The sequence below is a fragment of the Trichechus manatus genome, unplaced genomic scaffold, assembly GCF_000243295.1.
Source record: "Trichechus manatus latirostris isolate Lorelei unplaced genomic scaffold, TriManLat1.0 scaffold00031, whole genome shotgun sequence".
Classification (NCBI taxonomy): domain Eukaryota; kingdom Metazoa; phylum Chordata; class Mammalia; order Sirenia; family Trichechidae; genus Trichechus; species Trichechus manatus.
In genome coordinates this window covers 17,371,824-17,393,156 of record NW_004443967.1, presented here as the reverse complement: position 1 = coordinate 17,393,156, position 21,333 = coordinate 17,371,824, and the positions used below count along the sequence as shown (strand labels likewise).

Sequence of the window (21,333 nt, the reverse complement as noted above, 5' to 3'; positions counted from 1 at the left end):
CATCCACCCATCCACCAACCCATCCACCATCTACCCACCCACCCATGCATCCACCCATCCACCCATGCATCCACCCATCCATCCACTATCCACTCACCCATCAAACCACTTACCCATCCGTCCACAATTCACCCATCAAGTCAATACTCGTTGAGCACCTCCCAGAGCTGGTCATAGGCCCTGACCACCATACCATCATTGTGACATCACAGCTGTGGTCTCACTCTTAATCCTCAGTCCTGCTTTATGCCCCAGTTCTGGTGTCTAGATCCTCATTGGGCCCTCTGTGCAATAACTTCACCCCTGACCCAGCCCATCAGCAACAAGGCCCTGCTGCCCTCAACCCTGACCTGGGGTCTGAGCTTGGCCACTGGTGACACACTTCGCTGCCATGAGCAGCCCCACCTTGGATTCTCAGATCCCCAGGTTGGTGGAAGAGCCCCACTCAAAGTCTGCAGTCAAGTCAGCACCCTCCCACCCTCCACCTCGCAGGTGGGCCCAGCTATGGGCATGGTCACTAGCAGGTGCCAAGGAAGAGGCCTCCTATTCTTCCTGGGACTGGCAGATGTGAGGGCTGGGAAGGTCTGGAATTAAAGGGGTAGAGAGAGGACAGACAGAATCTCCACGGGAAGTACTGACCAACTGCAGACCCAAGTGGTTCTCAGTCTCTCCAATTCCATTTGCCAGAGAGAATGACATCAGAAGGGCCTCAGCTGCCCATTCTGGGCAGCAGGACTTCCTGGGGCTTGGGGCCTGGAGGGGCGGACATCACAGTGGCTGCTGGCATTGTCTCACGGTGGGAGTGGCCTTTACTTGCTTCCTCCACACAAGGATGGATGTTAAGGCCAGTCAGGAGTTCCCAGCAGGCTGCTCCCAGATATCTCCCTCCAGGGTGGGAAAAGACATGACAGTCCCCAGCTCACGTGACAAGAAGCTCTAGGACCCAGCGGGACACCAAGTATACCCCGAAAGCTCTTCCTTTCTCTAGTGGGAGACAGCGGCTATTCAAAGAACAGCAATGTCTGCCTCAACGCGAAGGTTAAAAAGAGTAAGAGACTGGCCGGCAAGCAGGTTTTGAGATTCCTTAAAAATAGTTAAGGAAAAAAATATTTTAAATCATCTTGATATGGTTCATAGTTTCTGAGACGAACACGTACCCCTCTGGCACCCTGAGAAAAATATATCTATAAAAAATGGATATAGTCGTGAGCACATTTTGCTCTGAGCTACCCTGGTAGAGATGATTGCCTTAACTGACCTCTTTCAAGTTGAAAGAAGCTTCCTGTTTTCATTAGGACAGAGCTAAGATGAGGGGAAAATTATGAAAGAACCTTAGGGGCATTGGTTAAACCAAAGAGATAAGAAAAGAGTCACTCAGGTATCCTAGCCCCTGTGATAAAAATGACTTCTGAGTCTCAAAGATGTTGTGGTCTTGGGATCAGTCCCTGCTCTTGTTGTTGGTAGGTGTCATCCAGTCAGCTCTAGCATGTTGTGACCTGAGGTACAACAGAACGAAACACTGTCTAGTCCTGCGCCATCCTCACAATCGTTGCTATGTTTGAACCATCGTTGCAGCCACTGTGTCAATCCATCTCCTTGAGGGTCTCTTTTTCGCTGACCCTCTACTTTACCAAGCATGATGACCTTCTCCAGGGACTGGTCCCTCCTGATAACATGTCCATAAGTATGTGAGATGAAGTCTCACCATCCTCGCTTATAAGGAGCATTCTGGCTGTACTTCCTCCAAGACGGATTTGTTCACTCTTCTAGCAGTCCATGGTATATTCACTATTCTTCGCCAACACCATAATTCGAACGCATCAATTCTTCTTCAGTCTTCCTTTTTCATTGTCCAGCTTTCACAGGCATAGGAGGCTACTGACAAGCCCAGGCTTGGGTCAGGCAACCTCAGTTACCAGGTGCTCTTGTAGCACGTGTTTTTAGCTCTAAAGACAAAGGATCAAATGGAGTGCCCGCAAAGCAGAGGCGTTAGTTAAACTAACGATGCCTTACATTTTAAAGGAGAGATTCTTTAAAAAACTTCATTTGGGACAGGCTGAGGTACCGTAGCCCAAACTGTGAGCTTCTAATTTCCTAATTTTCTTGCATTCCTGATGATTTCACAGCCTCCCATCTCTGGCAAATGGAGAAACAGTCCTTCCTTCCCTTCGCTTAAAATAGCTTCTTGCAGTGCCAGGCTCTCTTCTCACGGCTGCTCACTGTCATTACTTCTGACACTGCCATCTCAGGCTCTCTGCACATCAGGCGGTGCTTCAAAGAGCTCTGGATTGGACTGCATGGGGAATGGGCAGCATTTCCGGTGACGCTGACCTATATTCCCCTGTGAGATCTTATAAAGAGCATTCAGCCGTGCAGACAAGCATCAACACAGTGCCCGTTCTCTTTGCCTTTTCCCTCCCCGAGGGCTTCTCAGAGGAAGGAATGAGTTGATCCTTGAGACAAGAGTTGAAGAGGGGCGCATCAGTGGTGGGGGTGAGAGAGCGTAGCCCAGCAGGAGGGGGTGGGCGTGAGCTGGAAACACCCAGGGAAGGCGGGACACGGGGTGGCAGAGGTTGGCAGGGGTCCGGCGGGGGTCTTGTTGGCTCTGCTAAGCCAACCAGACTTTTGCAGGAGGCCCACAGGGAGTCTTTGGAGCACCTTAACCAAGGAAGCACAGAAGAGAGGCGAGTTTTAGAAAGGTGCTCTGGGGACAGGTGCAGAGAATGGACCGTAACTGCAGTTGGCCAGCTTGATCGGTCTCTACCCGCCTGCGTCCGTCCACCTCCCTTTCAGGGTCCCCTTGCCTGGGAAGCGCTTCACAGCAGCCTTGGTTCCACCGGCTGTGTGCAATACGTCTCCGCAGGCCACTCTCTCTTTTTGAGCATGTGAACTGCCTCCGCAGCTAGACTGGAGTCCCACTGAGGACTGGGGCATGTTTTTACCTCCACATTTCCCCCCGTCCGTGGAGAGAAAGTGACCTGCACCCAACTCAGCGTCTGAAACGGCAGGCCACGTTGGCTGATGATAACAAAGAACACTCTTTGGGCCTCTGACTTGTTTCTTCTGGAATAGCTAGAGCTAAAATGTGAGATTCCTGTTTGGAAAATGGCATACTGCATTCATCATTCAAAGAGGAAACCAAACATGGACTGCATAAGAAAAGCGTGCTGTAGGAAAACGCCACCACCCCATCGTCAGTTTATCCTGCTATGGGGGCTTGCGTGTTGCTGTGATGCTGGAAGCTATGTTACTGGTATTTCAAATACCAGCAGGGTCACCCTTGGTGGACGGGCTTCAGTAGAGCTTGTAGAGTAATACAGACTAGGAAGTAAGGCCTGGCAATCTGCTTCCAACCATTAGACAATGAAACCGTATGGATCACAACAGAACACTGTCTGACTCACTTGCTTTGGACTTGTCATCAGGAGGTATCAATTGCTGAAGGAGGACATCATGTTTGGTGATGTAGAGGGTCAATGAGGGCAGAGAGACCCTCGGTGAGAGGGATTGGCACAGTAGCCATAACGATGGACTCCAACAAGCTGTGATTGTGAAGATGACGCAGGACTGGGCAGTGTTTTATTCTGTTGCACATCAGGTCGCCACGAATCAGAAATCAGAGTCAACTTGATGGCATCTATCTATCTGTCTTTCTATCTGTCTGTCCATCTGTCCATCTATCTACCTCTATTATCTATCTATCTATCTGTTTGCTGTCTGTCTAGCTATCTATCTACCTCTATCTAGCTATCTACCTCTATCAATCTGTCTATCTATCTGTCTATTTACCTCTATCTATATGCCTCTAACTATCTGTCTGTCTGTCTATCTGTCTATACGTAGGAAGTTTCAAAAATAAAGAATGAGGAAGGAATAAACAAAGGATGGAATTATTCCCCTTTGTTAGCAAGAGGAGAAAGTTCTGAAGTCACGTTTTACTGAGAAAGCTGTGCCGTGAACCACAGACACATGATTTCAGTTGCTTAAACAGTTGGTAAAGCATTTCACTGGAGTGCTGTTCCATCTAAATATCTCAGATGATGGGAACGGTTCACAATCTTTGTTCAAACAAATGTTGTTTGTTTTAAGGGAGGCAAACATTTCTCAGCAGTCGGCGATTTTCGTATGTTGGCTTCCTCAAGTTCTTCAGGTAAGATCTGATAACACAACATCCCAATTCACCGGGACACCAAGCACCTCAGGCCTTTCAGGGCCCAGGAAGGGCCAGAGAGGAGAGTCGAGGCCTGAGATGGAGCCTCAGCCTCCTGGCAGCGTCTGCTCTGATACGGGTGAAAGCTCCGCTTCTATCCCAGCAGCCCCGGGCAATCATGGCAGCACTGGTACTAACTGTTCCAACGCACACGCTCCCCACTCACGGCCAAAAGAAGATCAAGGAGTGACATCAAGGTGAAAGAGCTCAATAACTTTATATATATAAAAAAGCAACATCAATTCCAAAAAATTGGAATTGAAGAAAATATAAACTAATTTTAAAAATGTCTATTTAACCAGCTTTTTATTACACCTGCTCAGTTCTCCACAATTAGAAGCTGAGAGGGTCTGACTGTCACGGTGGATTCCCACAAATGCAGGGGCTCTCTGCTGGCACGTTTACGACTATTATCTCATTTAAAGTTGGTTTTTTTTTTTTTTTTTGGACAAAACTAGGTCTCCAACGTGTAAGAGATTTTCCACATAATCAGTCATGGTAGGGCTTGGACTAGAATCTAGGTGATTGAAAACCAGTACTTAGTAAACCATACCCTAATAAGCTGCCATTTTCAAAACCAGGGGAACGCGAGATATTTTTTTTTTAATTTAAATACGTGAGCGAGTATTATCTACTAGAATATTATATTTGTGAGTACCTCTAGGTAGGCGGTCACAAGGTTTACAGAAAACCCCACTTAAATGCAATACCAGTAGCTATCTAGCTGGCTTTGACTCAGGGTGACCTCATGTACATCAGAGTAGAACTGCACTCCACAGGGTTTTCAACAGCTGGTTTTTCAGAAGTGGATTGCCAGGCCTGTCTTCCAAGGTGCCTCTGGGTGGCCTCGAACCGCTAACCTTTCAGTTAGAAGCCAAGCCTGTTAACTGCTTACAGCCCCTGAGGGACTCCCCTCTCAAACGTAGCTTATTAAAACAGCAGAAGCAAGGGTTCCCCACTTATCCCCCTATTGAGATACAGATTCTAGCAGATCAGAAACAACTCTGGGGTCTCCGTTTCCTTACCCACACAGCGCTATCCCGGCTTAAGTCATCTCTAGAACCTCCTTTCAACTCAAAAACTCCAGCATCTTGTTATGGTAAAACCTGCAAAAGCTGGAACCTGTGTAAGGCGGAAACCTGTCAGAGAAGGAAAACGCAAATATTTTCCACTAAAACAAGTAACAGAAAAGTGGTAAGACTGCACCCTGTCAGAGGCAAAAAAAAACTTGCAAGACCTGGAAAAACAAGGCAGCCCTGTCAAGTTCTGGCTCTCATAGGTTTTGCTGTATAAATTACACTCATGGTTTAATTTGTGCAAGCGTGGAGTTGTGAATCTCCTGATTTCCAGCAATTCCAATATGAGTGAACAGTACAGGGTGAGGGAGAGGGATTTTAATCAAGCAACGCGTGTGGAGGTGCTCCCCCACCCCAGGGGGGAACAACGTAGGTATGAAGAAAAGACCTTGTCACGCGAATCAATACTAGTTCAGTCACATATTTCAAACTTTGCTCCTACTAATAAAAATCACGCGGCTACGTCGCGGGAGTTATCACTTTCATTTCTCCATTTTGTTTGCTGTTCACGTGTTTTCAGGACAGAAGATCAAGGTCAAGAACACCAAGGTTGCATCTGCAGGACAGAGCAGCTACCTCTAAAGGGAGCTGCGTGCACGTGGACCTAAGTGTGATGTCTCGCAGGACTCACGCCCTATCAGCTCTCAGACAGGCCACCTCAGGACGTGCCAAGATCATCATTTATGTCTTTTTTTAAAAAACATTTTATTGTGCTTTAGGTGAAAGTTTACAGAGCATTCAAAAAACATCTACGCAAATTGTTTCCTGGCACAGGTTGCAAGCCCCATTTCCATGGCTCCGGTTTTCCTCTCGGTGGCTTCCTTTGCTTTGGTCGAGTCGTGCTGACTTCCCCTCTGTTGTGCATTGCCTTTCCCTTCACCAAAGTTAACACATCTATAATCTGTCTTAAAGAACAGCAATGGCAAACACTCGATAATCTTTAAAATTAGAAATCGTCAGCTAAAAAACAAACAAAAAAAAACCTGTTGCCATCAAGTCAATTCCAACTCATAGCGACGCTACAGGGAGGAGTAGAACTGCCCCACAGGGTTTCCAAGGAGCACCTGGTGGATTCGAACTGCAGATCTTTTGGTTAGCAGCCGTAGCTCTTAACCACTACACCACCAGGGTTTCAAATTGTCAGCTAGATATTACATAATATTAGATTCTATTCCCCTGTTACCATCAAATTGATTCCAACTCATAGCAACCTTAAACGACAGAGTAGAACTGCCCCATAGTGTTTCCAAGGCTGTAAGCTTTATGGGAACAGATGGCCAGGTCTTTCTTCTGTGGAGCCACTATTAGGTTTGAACTGCCCACTTTTCAGTTAGCGGCCGAGCGCTTCACCACCATGCCACCAGGGCTCCTTTAGATGGTATTATAGATGTAATATCAGCCAGGGGAATGGGTCTTAAAGTTGGGTGAGTCAACGCAAGTGGTTCTGAAATGGTATGACCTCCACTGGGCCCAGGTTTCAGAATCAGCACTTCAGTAGGGCTCCTGACTATGGGGCCCTGCATGGTCTCGACTCCTTCACCCCGTGGCCTCTCTGTAAAATGGGGCAGCACCTCCCTAGTGAGAGCACTGGGTGGGTGAAATCAAGGTGCAGTGAAGGCCTTGTGGACTCATCTAGAGCAGGTTCTTGGAGGTGGTCTCTTGCCTACTTCAGGAGATTCCTATAGAGCAGGCTGCCACTTCCAGACAGAAGGGGCTCCGTCCCTGGGTACTCTGGGTCAGAGCAAAGGCAAGAGCCGTGGATCCAGGCAAACCCAGACCTATAAACTTGCTGTTAGCTGCCAGTGAGTCGGCCCCACAAACAACGGAACGAAACGTTGCCCGGTCTTGCGCCATCCCCATGATCCATTGCAGATCGGGCCTTTGTGATCAAAAGAGTTTTCACTGGCTGATTTTCAGAAATTGATCACCAATCCTTTCTTCCTAGTCCATCTTAGTCTGGAAGGTCTGCTGAAACCTGTTCAGCATCACAGCAACACGCAAGCCACCACGAACATATGGGTGGTGGCTGCGCATGAGGTACATTGTCTGGGAATCGAACTCCAGTCTCCCGCATGGAGGGCTAGAATTCTATCACTGAACCATCTATCCACTACCAGTTATATCCTATAAAAAGCTCATCAACCAGGCAAAATATATCAAGTTTCAAATTATCATTCTATTTAAAAGACAACCCCAAACCCATACTTGACATAAACTTCACTCTGGGATTGCTGTACCTTGCTATGGTACATGAGGGCCATTTTATTAAGCCTAAGGTAGAAAACAGTACTGTCACCATTGAGAAGACGACATCAGCCCTGGGAAATCTTACAAATAGAGGGTAATTTTCATACTGAAGTTAAGAAAGGAGAAGAAAGCGCTTTGGGGCTTGACGACGGACAGCGGAAGGTCGGACGGCAGCTTGGGCAGGTGCAGAAAGAGTGTTTGCACCCTGCACAGTGTTTTCGTATAAAGGCAAGTGTCTCCTGAAGGCTACTCACCTGAGACTCAAGGGCCACCTGCAAAGTGAGGAGGAAAGCACCTGGGTGGCCAGAGGAGGGAGAAGGTCCTCCCGTCCAAGACCAGAGACGTCCGGGCTTACTTGCCTCACGGTCACAGTCAGGAATCAGACGGCTTTGAGGCTTAGTCTACGTGAATGACACCTTTGTCTCACCCCTTCCAGGAGCTTCCACCCTCACAAGGCCTGGCCGGCTCCCTGGGAATGTCTGGGCTATTAGCAGACCCCAGGAAGACTGCAGCCCCAGGGAGGCGACCAGGCCAGGGTGCTCACAGGACAGGCCCAAGAAGATGTTATCTTCAAGAAGATGGGTGGAGACGGGGACTGGGGTCAAAGAGGGGTCCTGGGGGCAGAAGGGGGAGCAGTGGACGGAGCTGACAGCCCCGTCCCATAAGCAGCTGCCCCCAGGGACTGAGCCATCGTCAGGCTGTGAAGGACAAGGAGGAAGGCAGGTGGGGGGTGGATCAAAGTCCCAGATGTGGGTGGGCAGAGATGAGCCCGCCCACCCTGCCAGCTGGGAGTCTCTGGTGCCCCCAGCAAGTGAGCCAACGTCAGGCTGTGAAGGACAAGGAGGAGGCGGGGGTGGTGGATGTGAGTGGACAGAGATGAGCCCGCCCACCCTGCCAGCTGAGAGGCTGTGGTGCCCCCAGGGCTTGTTTTTCATTACAGAAGCTCTGCTTTACTCGAGGCTCAGCTGCACACACATCTGGGCAAAGGCCACCTTTGTACCCCAGAAGCAAGACCCCTGGGAAGCCTGGGCAGTGGGAAGGAGGGCGGAGAGGCGATGGAGGGACAGAGGGGACCCCGGCACCCGACAATATGGGGGGGGACGGCTCCGGAGCAAGCAGAGCTGCCATTGTCACCACATCCCCATGGAAACCAGAGGACAGAAGAGCAGACACAGATGGCAGCCGGAGCTAATGAGAGGGTCTGCAGACATCATGGAGCTGTGCAAGGCAGGGACCAAGAGCAGGCGGAGGGTACGGGGGTACGTGGGGTGGGCAGGAGGAAATACTCATGGGGATCCCCAAACTCCAGGCAGCCACCTGGCTCCGTGTCATCAGAAACGGACAAAGCGTGCCTCTCCTTACAGGTCTAAAGAAAAAGGCTCACAGCGGTTGCTGGCCTTGGGGCCGAGGAGGCCGCTAATGACCCCTGACCCCCAAGGCTCTGTCTCTTATGGATGAGCTACCACCCACAGCGAGGCCACTGGTGGAAGGGGGCAGTCACCCCCTGCAGCAATAGTCCCCGCACGCGTGCTGAGAACCGATCTGCGGCAGCCACAGGGACAGCTCCCCAGGGTTTCAAGACCTCCGCAGAGCACGGGGCCAGGCGGGGTGGGGTGAGTTTCTCTTCTGGAAGGAGAGCTGTCGGACCCAGGGCTGGGGGGCCTGGCTTCCTGTTCAGGTTGCTTCTCTGACGTCCTGTCTCACGTCACCCAAGTTCCCCGACCAGGGCTGAGCTGGGATAACCTAAGGTTCAGAGTTTGAGGAGCCTCAGCATCCCTAAAAGATAGGACCTACCCTCAGGGAGAATGCAGAATTCTGGGCAAGTCGACCTATCGCCAAGCCATCTAAGAAGTAAATGAGGGTTTTCAGCTTGGAGTGAAAGCCAAGCTCAATGGGCAGATAGCACCTTAATCTTTGAGAGTTAGATTTCAAAGGAGTCCCTGGGTGGTGCAAATGGTTAACACGTTTGCTGCTAATCGAAAGGTTGGAGGTTCGAGTCCAACCAGAGGTGCCTTGAAAGAAAGGCTTGGCCAACTACTTCTGAAAAATAAGCTATTGAAAATGCTATGGAGCACAGTTCTGCTTTGACACACATGGTGTCTGAGTCATCTAGTGCTGCTCTGACAGAAATACCACAGGTGCGTGGCTTTAACAAAGAGAAATTTATTCTCTCACAGTCTAGTAGGCTTCAAGTCCAAATTCAGGGCGTCAGCTCCAGGGGAAGTCTTTCTCTCTGTCGGCTCTGGAGGAAGGTCCTCGTCATCATCAATCTTTCCCTGGACTAGGAGCTTCTCTGCGCAGGAACCTCAGGTCCAAAGGACGTGTTCTGCTCCTGGCACTGCTTTCTTGTGGTATGAGGTTCCCGATTCTCTGCTTGCTTCCCTTTCCTTTTATCTCTTGTAAGCTAAAAGGTGGCGCAGGCCACACCTTAGGGAAACTCCCTTTACATTGGATCAGGGATGTGACCTGGGTAAGGGTGGTGTTACAATCCCACCCTAATCCTCTTCAACATAAAATTACAATCACAAAATGGAGGCCAACCACACAATTCTGGGAATCATGGCTCAGCCAAATTGATTTTTTGGGGGACACATTCAAACCATGACACATGGGGTCACCATAAGTCAGAACCAACTCCACAGCAACTGGTAGATTTCAAAGACATGTCCCAAAAGGCAAAAGTGTGACTGTCTCCCCAAAGCCAAGCATATACTCTAACACATTAAAGGACAAGAATGTCATCCTGATATAACAGCGTTCACACTCTAGCCCCCAGTGAAGCCATAAACTAGCGCCTGTGAACTGGGAACATGTCTGCCGATACGGCAGGCACCCCTACCCCTCCGTGAACTGCTTCTGGTTCTCCGAGAAAGGAAGCGTGGCCTCATCTTGCTGTAATTCCAAGATTATGCCCTGCAAAGAATCTTCACTGTAGAAACCTCGCTCACGCTAACGGTCCTAGATTTGTCAGAAATAGTGTGAGAAAGAAAGCCGAGGAAGTTACAATCTCTGTCTCATTCTCTGTGCGCGTGGCTGCTTAACTACAAGGGTGTCTAGCGCCTCATAGCTTACAAAGTATTTTTTTAAGACATTACTTCATTAAATCCGAAACTGAAGGTTGTCATTCCCAGGATGGGAACACTGAGGCTTAAGGAGATGGCAGGAGTTAGGAAAGATGGCCCAGCCTGGGGCAACTGGAGAGAGAAAACCCCCAAACCGCGTCCCTTCTATCCACCACAGTGTTCTTTCCCCGCTAGGAGAGGCCGCTCCTGGGCAATCCCACGGAGGTCAACACTATGTATGCTCAGGGTCACTTTCTCCATGAAATGTCAGGGAACCTCGGCTGCAGTCTTCATAGTATAATTAAATAGCTTTTTAATATTAATTTGTGATTGTGATTGCAAGGCAAGGGCTAGAAAACTTAAAGTATGCCGTGACTGGAGCACATTTCCATCCCACATCTGAACTCTCCCCGAGTTTAATTTGGCTCGTGGTGTAGACAGCCCCTCATTTCCTCCAGAATGTGTGGCATGCCGCTATGTTTTCAGGAAAGAGAAAATGATCCTAATTTATGTAAAGAGAATTCCTTAAGATATGTATAATGTGGTCCACGAGCCTTAAACACCAAATGTGTAAATACCACAGAATTATCACAGCACATATTGTCCCTGAAATGGAAACAAATCTCTTCCCCACAAACAGTCGCTCGGGACAACTTCATTTTTTATCATTTTTCTGTTCCTGGGTGTGCATGTGTGTGGGGAGGGGTGACAGGCAGAACTCTAAAAATATCCCCCAAGATTTCTATGTCCTGATTCATTTTCCATCAAACACTAATCTAGGCGCGGTTGTGACAGGGCTTTGCAGATGGAATTAAAGTTACTAAATAATTAAGGTTGCTGACCTTAAAATAGGGGCATCATCCTGGGTTAGGAGTCCCTGGGTGGTATATACGTTAATTCACTCAGCTGCCAACCACAAGGTTGGAGGTCTGAGTTCACCCAGAGGGGCCTCGGAAGAAAGGCCTGGTGATCTGCTTCATAAAAATCATCCATTGTAAACCCTATGGTGCACACACGGGTGTGACACACATGGGCTCACCACAAGTCGAGGTCGACTTGCCAACACTGGTTTTCTCCTGGGTTATCATCTGGGCGGGTCCTGATATAATCACAGGAGCCCTTAAACGCAGATGAGGAAGAGAGAAGAGTCAGTCAGAGTGAGAGAGCTCAGAGAGGCCGGAAGTGGGAGAAAGGCTAGATCCGTCCTTTCTGGCTTTGGAGATGGAGGAAGGGGGCCACCCGCCAAGGAAGGCAGGCAGCCTCTGGAACCTGAGGATGACCCCAGTCAGCAGCCAGCAAGGAAACGGGGACCTCAGTCCTACAACCACAGGGAAATGGACTCTGGCCACATCCTGAAGAAACTTGGAAGCAGCTTCATTCCCTAGCCTCCAGAAAGGAACGCAGGCCTGCTGACTCCCTGTGGGAACCAGCCCAGCCACGCTGCACCCAGATTGCTGACCCTTGGGCCCTGTGAGACAGTAAATGGGCATTGTGTTAAGGCGCTCAGTTTGTGTTTATCTGTTACAGCCGGCCATAGACAAATGATGCAGGGGGTGGGGGGGCGGGGTGTGAGCACACACGTGTGTGAACACACCCTTCTTTCCCCACCACCTAAGGGAAGAATAGAGCGGACGTGGTCACGAGGAAACTGAGTGTGTGATGATGTGCCTCCACGAGACATACAAGAGCAGAAAGGACCTCGACGCTGACACGTCTCCATCAATGTCGTTGTCACTTTGCCTGTGTGCATCTTCATTTTCCCAGAGGGAACTGCAAACACCTGGAGGGTAAGAGTCTTTTTTTATATCTCTTCTACCCCCGGCCATAAGCCCTTAACATCTATTTGCATACACTTGGCCACAGTGTGCCAAATATTACATTTATGGCAATGATTTACAGCTAAAGCACGCTGGAAGGCAGTAAGGAACACATGGCTGAGTCCTTCCACGTGGCACTCTGTCTTTTTTCTTGCCAAACATTAATTTTCAACATGTATGCTGCATTTATTTTTAGTTTTATTTTTCTTGTTGGTGGGGAAGAGGAGAATCATAAGCAGGCCTTTAGCTGAATTGAATAAAAATACTATATACAACCTAGCCTTAGATTCCTCTTCATATTCCTTAACAGAATGGTAAAACTAATCTATGGATCACGAGCAAGCTCTATGGTTCCTAAAAACGTTAACCACTGAAGACAGGATTGGAATTTGACTCCTAGATTCAGTTATTAGTAAGTCAGCGTTTAGCTGCCCATTTAAAAAGGTCCACAAGAGACTTGTGTAAGTCTCTGCTGGGGGATGAGTTCCACTGGGGAGAGGTGATGGAATGACGGAGATCAAGGCAGAATGATCCTCTAAACCAACGGGGCTGTGGAGAGAGCCACAAACAACGGTAGAACACACGCTCATACTCCACTGCGTTAACAAAAGGCTCCTAGTTAAAAAAAAATGGAACAGGATATTCTCTTAGAATACGTCGGTTCACATTTTTTTCTGCACATCCAGGATTCTTTTCCTTTGCGTAAAGAACTCCATGTGTGGCAGAGTAGAACTGTGCTCCAGAGAGTTTTTTAATGGCTAATTTTGGGGGAATAGATTGCCAGGTCTTTCTTCTGAGGCACCTCTGGGCAGACTAGAACCTCCACCTTTTGGTTAGCCGCCGAGTGTGTTAACCGTTTGCACCATCCAGGGACTCCATTTAAAAAAAAAAAAACTCATGGCAACCCTATAGGACAGGATGGAACTGCCCCATAGGGTTTCCCAGGTGGTGGATTCCAGCTGCCGACCTTTTAGTCAGCAGCTGAACGCTTAACCGCTGTGCCACCTCCAGGGCTTCAGGGGCTCCACAGGCTCCCTGAATTCTATCTGTGAACACTCGGGAGAGCCCAGGTTAAGAAGCTCAGAGTCCAGACCAACAGATCGAGAACCTCATGAAAAAGAGCGTCCCTGCAGTCAAAGGGTTTGGAAATGTGGGTGCTCCCTGCACCCTCTCAAGTGGAGCTGCAGCTCTTGACAAACCTGACCGCACCCAGCAGAGCATCTCGCGGAAATGTGTTCCAGGAAACCCTCTGGAGATGTCACCCAGATTGTCAGTGTCCTGAGGACAGTGCCCAAGGCTTCTGGACCTTCGTGTCCTTAGCACCCGGCCAGGTAGGGACTTAAATACCTGTATTTGTTAAACAAACCAAATATGTAATCTACTCTGATTTCTAAAAATAAAAAATCAGGTTTTACCTATTTGCCATGCAACCCATACTTCCAAATAATTTACCTCAAATACTTTATTACATTAATATTAAGGATTTATATAACAATTTAGAATTATAAAGGGATTTATAAGCTTATTTAAGTAGCATCCATCGTGGATCAAATTAATCTGAAAAACTACAGCTGACAGAACCTAATTACATACGCCACCATGAATGCAAAGTACCTCCTAATTTTATTTTACAATCTGTATTAAACTCCTTCCTCCCAAATACAATGGTTAAATGTTGTAGCTTGGAACGTCTACTAATCCAAGCTTTAATTTTGTGTTTAAGATCAAGTAGCACATGTGTAATTTAAAAGTGATTTGAGACAGCAAGCGGTATCATCGGGCTTAAAATTAACGAGGTTTTGACAACTGCAGACAAATCGAATCCATAAATCTATTCACAACAATCTCTGTGTTTAACAGACATGCCACTTTACGTGGTTACCCAGATGATTTCATCTTCCAGCATGAAAGGTGATTTACTGTAACACAAGTCCCGGTGTGTGTTTGGCTATCAAAGCTGGGCTTACAGAAGCATCATATAAAACTGCATGTTCTTATTTTATTCTAATGTGACATCATCGGTGCAGGCCCTAACTTACCAAGATCGTCCTTTCCAAGATACTATTTCAAAGGTAGAAACACATTTCCAAATACACACTTGTAATACTGGGCCCGTAACAGGGTGCTTACTCTTTTCTTAGTCATCATTGCTGATGTTTTTACAACCACAGGCTACCTGCTAACCTAGCCCAGCACAGCGAATCTGTTGCCCAGCGGGAAAACATGATTCTAGGTGAACAAAGAAAAAGCATTAAAGACACGGAAAAGTAAAATGGATTGACACCAGAAACCTCCCAAAGAAGGAAGGAATGATCAATACAAACCCAAGATCCCACGTACACTTAAAAACATTTAAGGAATCACTGTATCTGCATTCAGTTTTCCACTATTTCCTTCCCACTTCGAAATTCCAATCTCTAAGGAAGCAAGTAACAAACCTATCAGTAGCAAAAAAGTTCACCCAAGCGGGGAGGAGGCCCACAGAAGATGAGCAGATAGACAGAACAAGGGCAAATCAGACTGATTTCAAGGAAGTTTAAAGTCTGCTTCGACGCTGCGTGAAATATCTTGGACACATAAATGAAAAACAGCAAATGTGAACTTCGGAAGGTTTGTGACTCTCTCAAATGAAACCCCATACAAGTTTGACTTTAACTATAAATCTGAAGGCTATCATTAATGCATTTACGAATCTTGAGAAAAAGAGCAATTCAGGATTACTCTATATGGGAAATCGATGTTCCCTCTAATAGGTTTTGAAGAGTGTATCAATGTTTTTAGCCCCAAAAAGATAGCGCTTTCTGTTTTATGTCTAAATATTATGTAAAATATGGGAAAAGCCATCTGAGTAGAATAAAGCTATGATGCTTATCCATTAAAATGCACCAGAAAAAAAAGGAATTATTATTCTCTCTTAAAAGTACAATCAGAATGCTCCTTAAAAGCGAGAATGGCAAGACTCTGACTCACTTACTTTGGACACATCATGAGGCAAGATCAATTGCTTGAAAAGCACATCGTGTTTGGTGAGGTAGAGGGAACCTCTCAATGAGATGGATGGACACAGTGGCCGCAACAGTGGACTCCAACAGGCCAACGATCTCGAAGTTGGCACAGAACCGGGCAACGTTTCCTTCTGTCATACACGAGGTCGCCGTGACTCCGCGTTGACCGGGAAGCAACTAACAACAGAACTACAGTCAAATCGGCAAAGTGGTTCACTTGGTGCCCCGCCCCCCTCGAAATCAGAATCACCTGTGTTCTGCCATCAATGAACAAACAATCCCCCGAACGCTGTTACTTACTCTAATTTCTTTAGCCACGTATTTTATCTAAGATGTAAGCATCTCAAAATCATGGTCCGGAATTACAGAAAATGGCACACACAAATTGCCTATGTGTCCAGGGAAGGAGCCCTAGTGGTGCAGTGGTTAAATGCTCAGTTGCTTAACCAAAGGTCACAAGCTGCTCTGTGGGAGACAGACGCGGCAGTCTGCTTCTGTAAAGATTACAGCCTTGGGGGCCCTGTGGGGCAGTTCTGCTCTGTCCTATAGGGTTGCTATGAGTCAGAATACACTTGATAGCAACACGTTTTTCTGGTGTATGCTCCCAGGAGCACCCCCTTGAAGCCGCTGCTCTGCATCCCCACGGGGAGCGCCAGGCCTGGCCGTGCTTCTCTGGTTTGGGGGACAGGCAGTCCTGGGCTGGACTCCAGCTCTGTCACCTGCTAGTCATGTGGTCCTGAACAATTTATTTTTCTTCTCGGAGCCACAGTTTTCCTAACGGTAAGATGGAGCAGACCTCTTATATACGTTAAGCTCACGACGATTCAACGGCACGAAGGGAATGCACCGTCCCCTCTCGAGGGCAGCATCTTGCCACACTGAGCAATTCCTGTATTTAAAGGCATGTGTTTTTCAAATAACACAGTCCCTGAACATGGAAGCCAGGACCTCACAGGGTGTCAGCCCGTGAGCAGCCGTCTGCTCCAGCGCTGGAGGAAAAAGTAGCTGAATTAGACTTATCGAGAAATTCACTGCAGGGCGGCAAGGTGCCACCTCCCTAGAGGCGCGTGAGAACCTAACCCCAGGGCAAAGGCCACGCCAGTCTACCCACCTGTTGGGTTCCTCGGTGGGTTAAAGGAGACATGAGCTGAGAACGTTCCTGTCATAGGGGCGGTAACTGCTCTTAGCATCTCTCTTTTCTCTCCACTGTCTCAGTGCCTCCCTCCGCCCCTCCTCTCCTCCACCCTCCTTCTTGCTCTCTGTCTGTTTCTCTCCCTCCCCTCCCCCTCATTATGACAGCAGTGTCCCTGGTCTCCCTGCCTTCCTCTCTCCACATGGCCACCAGTACTATTTGTGACACACAGACCCTTTCTCTGGGGTATAAAGAGCAGAAAGTCCAAACCTCTCACACCCGCCCCAGCCAGGACCCTGCCCAGCTCCGCAGCCTTGTCTCTGGAGCTCAGTGATCCTGGAAACGTGAATGAAGCTCGAGGAAACTGAGCTAATATCTGCTGCAGTTTAAAGCCTGTTACAGAAGAAGAAAACTGACGCTGAAGGGGAATTCTCTGAATGTGACTCAACACGTGGATCAATGAGAAACGCCCACTCCTCCACTGGGTTCCTTCAAATGCCCCTTTTCTGGGAGCCCTGGTGGTGCAGTGGTTAAGCTCTCGGCTGCTAACCAAAAGGTCAGCAGTTCGAATCCACCAGCCAATCCTTGGGTACTCTATGGGGCAGTTCTACTCTGTCCTATAGGGTTGCTACGAGTCGGGATTGACTCGGCAGCAATAGATTTGGGATTTTTTGTGGGGGTTTGCTCCCTTTCTTAATTCCAAAGTAAGCGAATGTCAGAGCAGTCTTGCCGATAAGAATAAAATAAATACAAGCTCTTTAAAATTTTTAACAGCCTCTCCTTCCTTCCAAAAGACAATCAATTATGGCGGAGAAAGAAAAAGGAAAAAAAAAAAAAAAGGAGGAAGAAGAAAAAGAAACTCAGTGTTTTTTCTCACAGCATGAGACACTGCCAGCAGTTATCTATGAAGTTGCAACGTTTCCTCACTGTAGGCAAAGGAGGAAACATAGATATTGGATACTCTGCTTTGAGAAAACGCAACATGTACGGTATTTTATGCAAATAACGCGCACCTGCTAGTTTGTCTGCCAACTGCCCTCCCCCCCAAGAGGTATTTTCGTAAGTACGTTATGTTAGTATTTTTTCACAGAAACGTGTAAAGAAAAACAAACTGGCATATCAGCACCTATGAAAATACCTGGGGGCGGGGGGGGGGGGAGCAATGGCAAACAAACATAGAAGGCGAGTGTTATTTGCATAAGAATACGCTACAGTCCTGATATTAAAAAATGTTTACCTGGTTATTTGTTCTCTAAAAGGATCAGCTGCTTTTCAAAATAATTATTTACAGACTTCTAAAAACTATGAAGCTTAACTAGCCTATATAAAAGAGTCTCTGGGTGGTGCAAACGGTTAACACACTTGGCTGCTCACTGAAAGGTTGGAGGTTCAAGTCCATCCACAGGCACCTCAGAAGAAACGTCTGGCCATCTACTTCTGAAAAATCAGCCATTGAAAACCCTACAGAGCACAGTTCTATTGTTACACATGGGGTCGCCATGAATCAGTGTCCACTCGACAGGACTGGCTTGCTGTATAATGTATATAAAACATGGTTTAAAGTAACTTTTCAGGAACATACTAATATTGCAATGCTGAGCATACTTGTAGCCAAGTAACACTTGAGCTCAATCTAGACCAAAACCTAAAACCAAACCCATTGCCATCAAGTAGATTCTGACTCATAGCGACCCAATAGGACAGAGTAGAACTGTCTCATAGGATTTCCAAGGAGTGCCTGGTGGATTCGAACTGCTGACCTTTCGGTTAGCAGCCGTAGCTCCTAACCACTTACACCACAAGGGTTTCCCAGTGTAGACCAGGTGAAGTGAATTTCTGACTTTTAGGGGCTGCCCTCAGCAACTTAAACTCTTCCTATTTTAAGAAGCACCCACTTACCCGTCCTCTTGGTGGTACAAAGCACTCCATCCCCCACTGCAGGCTCCCACCTGCCTGCCCATCCCACCCCCAGGCACCTTCCTGCCGCATGGCCTTGAACCTCATGCTGGCTGCCAGCCCAGGCTCCTGTTCCATTTCTGAGCCCAGTTCTCCAGCTGTGCCGTTGATTCTGATAACTACCCAGTAGCCTTCCAGTAAGTTCCTTTTCTTTTCTTACTAAGCTAACCAGAGTCAGATTCTGTGGCTTGTAGCCAAACACCACCAGGAAAATAAAGACACGAGGATACCTCCCCAATACCTGCTCTTTCAAAGGACCGGCCTCTCTTCCCTGTACGAATAGGGCTGATCTGTATCACTCAACTACTAACCTCAAGTTGGCAGTTTGAACCCACCCAGAAACACTTCAGAAGAAAGGCCTGGCAATCTACTTCCATAAAGATTCATCCAAAACCCATTGCCGCTGAGTTGATTCCGACTCACAGCGACCCCGTAGGACAAAGTAGAACTGCCCCCAAGGGCTTCCAAGGCTGTAATCGTTACGGAAGCAGGCTGCCACATCTTTCTTCCGTAGAACGGCTGGTGGCTCAAAACACCTAGCTTTTGGTTAGCAGCCGAGCGCTTAACCACTGTGCCAGATGGGACAAAATCAGCAACCCTGTTCCAGAGCTCAGACGACGAGGGATGTGCTAAAGATTACACTGTTGCTGTTAGCTGCTGTGGAGTCAGCCCTACTCACGGCAACCCCATGCACAAGGGGACCAGACCATTGTGATCCATAAGGTTTTCACTGGCTAACTTTTTTCCGTAGTAGATTGCAAGTCCTTTCTTTCTAGTCCGTCTCCACTGAAACCTGTTCAGCATGATACACAAGCCTCCAATGATAAACGAGTGGTGGCTGTGCTTGAGGTGCATCGGCTGGGAATCGAACCCGGGTCTCCCGCGTGGAAGGCGAGAATTCTACCACTGAACTACTGCATTAGCATCAGCCACTTGAAGGGCCTTTTCCTGGCCTGGGAATGTACATTTCCAGGTCTCTCGGGGTCCCCTCCAGATGTCTCTGCTTAAACTAGAGATGGGACCAGCCCGAGGGTTGCTGCCTCGCTTATTCATTGTCGTGGCTATTTGCTGTCACGCTCAGTTAGAGCTCTATCAGTGCTCCAGAACTGCTAGATAGAAACGTGACACATTATTGAGAGTCTTCGGGAAAGACTCAAGTGCCACGTTACGTGGGCCTGTGCCAACGTTTCCACGTTCTGATCATCCAGGGGGACCCCGACTAACATTTACTGGGGTTGTCATCTCACCGTTTTTGATGACTTTGGGTCTTTAGCATGCCGTGAGTTCGGCAAGGGGAGGCAGGGAGAACAGGAACATTTAGCTGATGTGGAAGTCCTGCTGAGAAGGCCTTACCTCCCGGTCGTGCCTCTTAAAAACCCACTTTCCCTGGCCCCTCAATGACAGGAGCTGCCTTGTGATCCTATAATTCGTCCCTGTTTAAATCACAAGCACCTGCTCTAGAGAAGCTTAAGTGCCTGTTCTCCCGTTTGCTTTCGTGCGTCCATGCGGCTGGTTTCCCGAAACATCTCTTGCCTCACACCATGGTTCATTTTATTTCTCATGCATCTTGACACAGCAGGGAAACCTCCGCCCGAATGCACCCTGTACTTGTCACGGATGTTTTCCAGCTTACTCCTTCTGCAGGGAGATCGTTCCTCTTCAGCCGGAAGAGCCAGCACAGCGCCAGTGGTAGCACTAGTTGGAGCTGCTCTGACGGCTCAAGGGGCTCAGATCCCACCACCAAGAAATCAGGCAGCAGGCAATGAGGCACGGACAGCGCCAGCCCTTCTGAAGATTACCCCGAAACACCAGATTCATTCTGAGATCCTGACGGAGATCCCCGGGCGTTAAAAATGTGTGTTCTGATACTAAATTAAAGAAAGGTTGTGTATCCAAAGGTTAAGTATCTTGACAGAATTTTTCTAAAAGCAAAACCTCTCTGTGGAACCCTTAAAACTAATTCAAAATGACTTTCAAATCAGGAGGGAAAGGACCAGGTGTCCTACCAGCTGGCTCTTCCCAGACCCGAGGCACGAGGCCCCCATGTGGCTAAGGGTCCTGGGACTGAGGTGGTCTCCCTGACAGGCCCCGGGGCGCCGCGCTCACCGAGGCGGGGTCTCACCCTCGTGGGGTGGCCCCCGTGGGCCTCCTCATGTGACATGGCTGTTGGATAATCACTTGGGCAACAACAAGGGGAAAATACGGGACATTTCTTGGACTTGCCTTGCTATTACTCATGTGAAAGGAATGGAATGTTCGCAGCACTGACCGGGTAAAGTACTAACTGGGGGCCCCGAGCCTGGGCAGGGCTCTAAGGGTGGGAAAAGGCCAGGGCACCAGGCGGCCACAGCTGCCGACGGAGCCGCTGCCACCATCTTTGGGGCTGGTTGGGGTCAGGGCGCTCATCCGCCAAACCCAGAGTCCAGAGGGAGGGCCTGCAGAGGTGGGTGCAGCTGGGCCGGGTTTGGGGAAAAAGAAGCCCTAGAGGTGAAGCTGAGAACCAGAAAAACAAAGGGGTGGGGGTGGGGGGCAGTGGGAGCAGGAAGGGGAGCAAAGGGGAGGGAGCTCAGAGAGGAAACAGCCCCCCACGCCTGCCCTGTGTGAGTGTGTGCGAGTCTGTGAGTCTGTGTGAGTGTTTATGAGTATGTGTGAGTCTGTGTGTTTGAGTGTGTGCGTGAGTCTGTGTTTATGAGTGTGTATGCATGTGAATTTGTGAGTCTGTGTGAGTGTGTTTGTGAGACTGTGTGTGAGTTTGTGTGTGCCAGTCTGTGCGTTTATGAGTTATATCTTTATGAGTGCTTGTGTGTGTTTCTGAGTGAGTGTATGTG

The 21,333-nt window shown here is 48.4% G+C and overlaps 1 long non-coding RNA gene across 1 annotated transcript in view; it reads left to right on the top strand.

Annotated features, from left to right (window-relative positions):
• The window catches only part of LOC111820260 (uncharacterized), a 22,143-nt gene extending 1,451 nt beyond the window's left edge, over positions 1 to 20,692 (top strand). Inside the window, exons 2-3 of the long non-coding RNA XR_002823814.1 lie at positions 12,212 to 12,382; positions 20,082 to 20,692. This is a non-coding gene — a long non-coding RNA (uncharacterized LOC111820260). The remainder of the gene's footprint in view (positions 1 to 12,211; positions 12,383 to 20,081) is intronic.
• The last annotated feature ends 641 nt before the right edge of the window (positions 20,693 to 21,333 follow it).